Raw genomic sequence first — 6,012 nt, 5'->3', positions numbered from 1 at the left:
GAGGGATACGGTGACGTCATTTCCTTCTGGGCCGCGGGGAGGCGCGGGGATTGGCGCTCGGCGCGGTGACGTCACCGGGAGGCCGCGGCCTTGGCCCTGATGGAGTTCGTCGGGAGCTGGAGCGCGGAGCGGCTCTGCTCCGGCGCCAGCCTCAGTCCGCGGCGGGCAGCGGGGCCACGGCCGGGGCTGCCTGGCTGCCGCCCGGGGCTCTGCCGCCGCTGTGCGGCCCCTGCCGCCTTCTGCTCCGAGGGGCGCCGCCCGCGCCGCGCCCCCGCCTCCTGTCAGGGCTGTCCCTTAGCCAGGGCCCCCCGCCAGGCCCCGGGGCCGCGGGGGAGGATTGGGCCCTGCGCGCCGCTGGCAGGCGGGGGGGCGGTTGGCCCTAGCGCTGGTCTCCAGCCCCTGTCAGCCCCGCAGCAGGCGTTGTCCTCGGCTTCCCCAGGCTTTTGCAGTCGCCACGGCCGGTAGCGTTCCCTGTGCCTTGTGCGCGCCAGGGCCGTGGGCTGATAGTGCTGCGCCGTCTCGGCTGCCGTCTGTGAGTGTAGGTAGGGATAGTGACGCTGCTGGTGTAATCGGGTGCTGTGGGCTTGCCTGCAGGGCTGACAGTGCTGTCGGGGGCCAAGCCTGCCGCCTTTGCCTGGCAGTCTTCAGTGTTTTGTGGCCGGTCACACACTGCTGGTGTGGTTATGGGACTGAAACCCACCGTCCATAGGAAGTAACGTGTTTGATAGCTAGCAACGTTTCATTGTCTTAGGGGCTGTCTCCAAACAATCAAAATATATATTTAGTGATGTTATTCCTTATCTCTGTGGTTTATGTCCCTTCTGTTAGACTCCTCTCAGAAGCTGGCACAGGTTTCATTCCTCGGCGATGACCTCAAGGAGGAGGCTAAGGATTCAATTCCCATAAAGCTGTGGAGGTTCCTGGAAGTCGGAACGGCGGCGAGTCAGGAGCTGCCCACTGAGGTGTGAGGGCTTTGCTTCAGTGGATGCTGAAGCCAGTATCTAACTTTACTTAAAGTGATCCAGATACAATTAAAGTCACTCTATAAATGCTTCAAGTTATGCATTTGCTTAAGTACATCACTGGATCAGTGCCATCGGAGTTCCTGCACTGTCAAGCCAACGTTGATACATCAACATTCTCCCCTAGCATAAAGTCAAATGGGCAGTATCTTTAATAATGAACTTATTACTGTGATTATATCTTTAATAATGAACTTATTATTGCGAATAATTCAGGAATGCTGGAACATAGAGCTGTAACTGTGCACAGTGCAGCCTGAGTGCTGCAGCTTGTGTGGTTAGGACGGACAGCATGCTTTGTATCAATAGTAAACATAGGTAACAAAAAAATAGGGGTGCATTTCAGAACCCTGTTAACATTTGTATCCTCAGCGTACATTGAGGTGTTGCTTTGTTTTGAAGACACTCATGAATTTGGTGAGCAGTGTGCTTCCCAAACGGTGCTTCCCAAATGGAGCCCCTTGCTGTGATCTCCACATGTTGCTGCAATGTAATTTATTATCCTGTGCTTCATTAAACAAGCACATTAATTTTCTTCTGATGGTCTTCAGGAGGTACCAGGCACTCTTCCTGGTTTACACATTGTTCCAGGCTGCTTCACCTCATGCTGGAGGGAAGTGCTTTCACTTAACACTCTGTCACCTGTAAATCATATGCATGTGCAATACCAAGGGCTGCGTTCTCTTCTTTGGTTATGCCACTGATAAGAATAACAAACATCATTATCCCTCGTTAGGCTTTGTATTCCTGATTGCACTCTGCAGCCTCTGCCTTAGATAGGGGATTATTTAATTACTTGATAGGAATTTTCACTTGCTTTTTCAAAACCACCACCACCAAAAAATGATAATCTGGAAGCAGGGGCTATAGAAAGCGATTTTTTCCTTCAGTGAAGGGGCAAAGAGCAGACACAGCAGCATTGTCTGAGACAACTCGGGTTTGGAAGAGGAATTCAGATGTGGACAGTAGCAAGGGTTTACCCATGAACTTTTATATTCCTAACAAAATTACCACCTGCTCATCCCAAACTTGATGTCTTCCCTCCCTGCAAATGCAACAGGGCAAATGCAGCATTTCTGAGACTAAGTTAAAAAGCAAAGTTTGGTTTTTTGTCTTGAAAAGAAGGCATAAAACTTTACCAGGTGCTTTTCTCTTTCTCCAGTGCTCTACAGATACCTAGTTCAGATGCAGTTAATGACAGGAGAATGCAGCTGGTTTAAATCACGTCACCATTGGTGAGTTATTTCTCAGTTTTGATCTGAGGCAGATCAAACGTGCTCATGTCTTTGTGAAGGGCATCCAAGCTTGAGGGGATACTAAAGCACATTATGGCCTGGCTGATACAGGTCTCTAACCGGTACTCTTGAGAGAGCCTAACGGAGCAGTGGAGATACAGCTAAAGAGTAGGTTCCTTTCCTTAAAAAGCTGTTGAGCCATAGCCAGTTTTCACTTACAGGTAATAAGAAAGAATGACAGTATTACCTACAAATAACCTGCCACTGCAGAGGAAACCTGCTCAAGGGAGGTCTCCATAAAATTAGAGTTAGAGGCCTCCAGGACTCTGGGAGCTGGCCCAGGATCAAGCTATTTCTCTGCAGGAAGCTGTTGCGGCTATAAAAATAGCTGTCTTTTGAATCACTGGTTTGTTTGTCTTGTCAAGTCCCAGCTGAGGTTTCCCTTTACAGTTTCTCTAAACATCTGGTAGTTGTCATTTCATTATTATCAACCTCGAAGCAGAGATTGGGCTCTCCAAGTTGACAACATTTCTTCCACATTCTTAACCATAGTAAATGTGTGGGGTTTTGTACTTGTTTCAACTTCAAGCCATGAGCTCTCTGTAAACTCGGAGGTTTAGCATATTGCCCCTGCAAAAGGAAAACTGCTCTTTCCAGCTAGTGGGGTTTAACAGAAGCCTCTGTTGTGGAGTTTGATAAAATATAGATGTTGTCAGATGCATCATTTATTCTTCCATGTCTTGACATTGGCTCTGCTGCCAGTGGAATTGTCAGGTAGATGTAGTGGTTTCTATACCCTTAAAGAACAATGATGTGGTTGGCAAATACCAGGGAGGCTGGAGGAAGGCTGCCAGCACTTGGGTTACAGCTGATCACTTTGGCAACCTGACATCCGTTAATGCATGGAGACCTGCTTCCATGCGGGTGTAAATCCACACGGATGCTTTTCAGTGTCTGAAGCTGCAGAAGTTGGGAACAAATATCCAGGTAAATAAACTGAGAAAGGAATTCTGAAAGATTGGTTTGAAATGCAGTAGCCATTCCCAGCTTCCAGGCTAATTTTAATTGGAATGGCATTATTTCAGGGATTCCCCCACTTCCAAATTTCTCCATTTTTTCCTAATTCCATAATCCACAATGCCTGATACTCCACTTTGCTGCTGTTTGTAGATGTAATATGCCTATTCTACATTACACATGTGACACAGTAGTGAAATTACTTGTTACTGTGGACGCATTGTAGACTTCTACAGAGCTACAAATCCTTGCAGTGAATCAGCTATGTTGGGTAGTGTTTATAGTTTTGTATGTATCTTTACACCAAACTTGCACTTGTTTTGGCTAAGCTGTATGTTTAGTTAGGAGGAAGGTGTGAGGCGCAACATCAAAGTTCTCACTATGACTAAGATATACATTCTCCTTCTCCCCTTTGGATCAAAGTCTTACGATAGAAACAAGCTGGCATGATGTGGTCTTGGTAACTGCAGGCTGGCTCTCACCAGGTTATTGCCAGGTTGTAACAAGTTGTTGAACAATTCCCCCGGGCAAGATGTGAGGATGGATGGTGTGTGTCTGTCTGTGACTGTGTGTGCTCTGATGAAGGTGGGCTGGCACTGACTCGCGTTGGGTTACATCCACAGAGCAGAGGAGTGAGGCGCTGGGAATTTTTGGTATGTGAACAACGGGGTAGATAAACTGTCTTAGTCAGACTGCTTGGAACCAACCCAGAACTGAGCTCAAGCATGATGTGGAGTTGGGAGCCATGGAAAGCTGCGCCATGGCTCAAGGCTTGCTGATGTGTTGATAAAAGTATCGTGCTTTGATAAAGTGTGTTTAGGGAGCTCCTTGATGCCAATTTAATGGGGTAGTTTCTAGATGCAGGATACACAGATCAGGCCTGTGCTTGCCAGCAGCCTGGCAGGAGCCTGAGCTGCAGCACGGGGAGTGAGAGCTGAAAGGGAACTGGAGAAGGGCTGTGGAGGTGCACAAACCCATCTTGGCCTTTCTCTCCTCTGTGATTGTGACAGACACATCCTGAGGTGAGCAGTGGCTCCCACTGCCTCCATGGTGGCGTGAGATGTGAGCCAAGAGCACTGCTGATTTAACACCACGGGGGTTTCATCCTCAGCACTGATACCTTCCCTGCTGCCTCAGATCGTTTAAACTGAAGTCAATTACTGCCTGAGGAGCTTGCCTGTGTCTATGCTGGTGGTGGCATGTGCTTCCCCTGCTCTCAGGCAGTGTCACCCCTTGCACAGAAGGTTTATGGGTGTGTGGACTGCCCTCACTGCCCTCCTGCTGACCTCAGGAGCTGAAACTCCTGGTGCTTTTGCTGGAAGCAGAAGCAGGGCATTGCTGAGGATGATGGAATTCCCACTCGCTCTGCCTAGAATGCAGGGCATAGCTCTTGTAGCAGAAGTGATGTTTGTGATACCCTGTTCAGCCTTGGAGTCTCGTTGACGTCAGTGGGGTTCTTCAAGAGCAGAGATCTGATTCCTTGAGGTGGATCTTCAGTTGGCATCTCGTGGGGTCTCCTGAGTCTCACGTAATGTATTTCTGAAATACATTACTCACAGTTTTTAATAGCAGCTTAAAAAAACCACTGTGTCAAGCTTATGTGTAGTAAAGTGGTGTTTTGAAATGAAAAGTTAAGAAGGGAAGAAACTGTTGGACAGAAAAGGCTGTACCTGAGGAGGAAAAGACAGAAAGAGTGAGAGATGGGAACGGGACTCAATCGGAATGAACACTGCAATGAACACTAAGGCCTGGGGACAAAAAGGACAGAAATCCCTGCTTTAAAACAATGCCTTTGTGTGAAGCAGCTCGTCCCTTAGATGGGATGAGAGAGGTGGAACTTGAATGCCCATCAGTCAGTTCAAATACCCAACTGTAGCTGTGGAGTACAGGACACAGAATGGAGAGAAGCGGCATTTTTGAGCAGTAATTTGTCTGCACAAAACGCTGAGCCAACAGCCTGAAGGTAAAGAGTTAACAGACTGCATTTGTCCACTTTGGGATCAGGAAAAACAGGCTCAGTTCCTCAAATAAATCCGAAGGAATGGTCAGGTGTAGGTTGGTTGTCAGAGCTCCCTGACACCCTCTTGGCATAATGGAGGGACCAGCCTCAGTAGTTGGAGCGTTTCAGCACCATTTAGTGTTTCTGCTGTACGTGGTGGCTCATGTAAAAGGCAGAGAAGTGGGAGAGGGTTGTAAAATGTGGTGGCTGCTCTTGGGAATGCCCGAGGTGATATTGCCTGGGGAAAAAGCGCTGTCCTTTAAAAAATAAATGGGAAATAATACACTAATTCTCCCTGGGGATAGCTTAGAATTCCAGATGGAATAGAGTGAAATCCAGATTTTCCAGTACTTGGGGCCGCTGCCAGTCGTGAAAGGATCTTCTTTAAGAAGTAGTTTTGTGAAGTATTGAGCAGACAAGTTGTCTTTTTGTAGCTGCCTTGTTTAGGGGCCATTGAATGCTAAAACCATGCTGCCTGCCAGACCCGACTCAACTGAGAGCAGTGCTGAGGCCGGGCATGCCTTGACTCCAGAACCTGAAACCCTGCCCAAAGCAAGAGGTTTTCAACACAAGTGTTTGCTCTCCTTGGGTACAAAGCACCCACGTGAAGCCCTGGAATGTGAGAAGAGCAGTGGGAAGGGCTGCTCCGGGTTCCTCCACGCTTTCCCGGGAAGTAGAAGCTGAGTTTCCGTCCCCACTCTTGTCTGCTCTGGATCCTCCCCTTGGCACTTGCTTTCCG

This window comes from Psittacula echo (assembly GCF_963264785.1).
Source record: "Psittacula echo genome assembly, chromosome: 26".
Lineage (NCBI taxonomy): Eukaryota > Metazoa > Chordata > Aves > Psittaciformes > Psittacidae > Psittacula > Psittacula echo.
Note: the sequence above shows the minus strand (reverse complement) of the source record.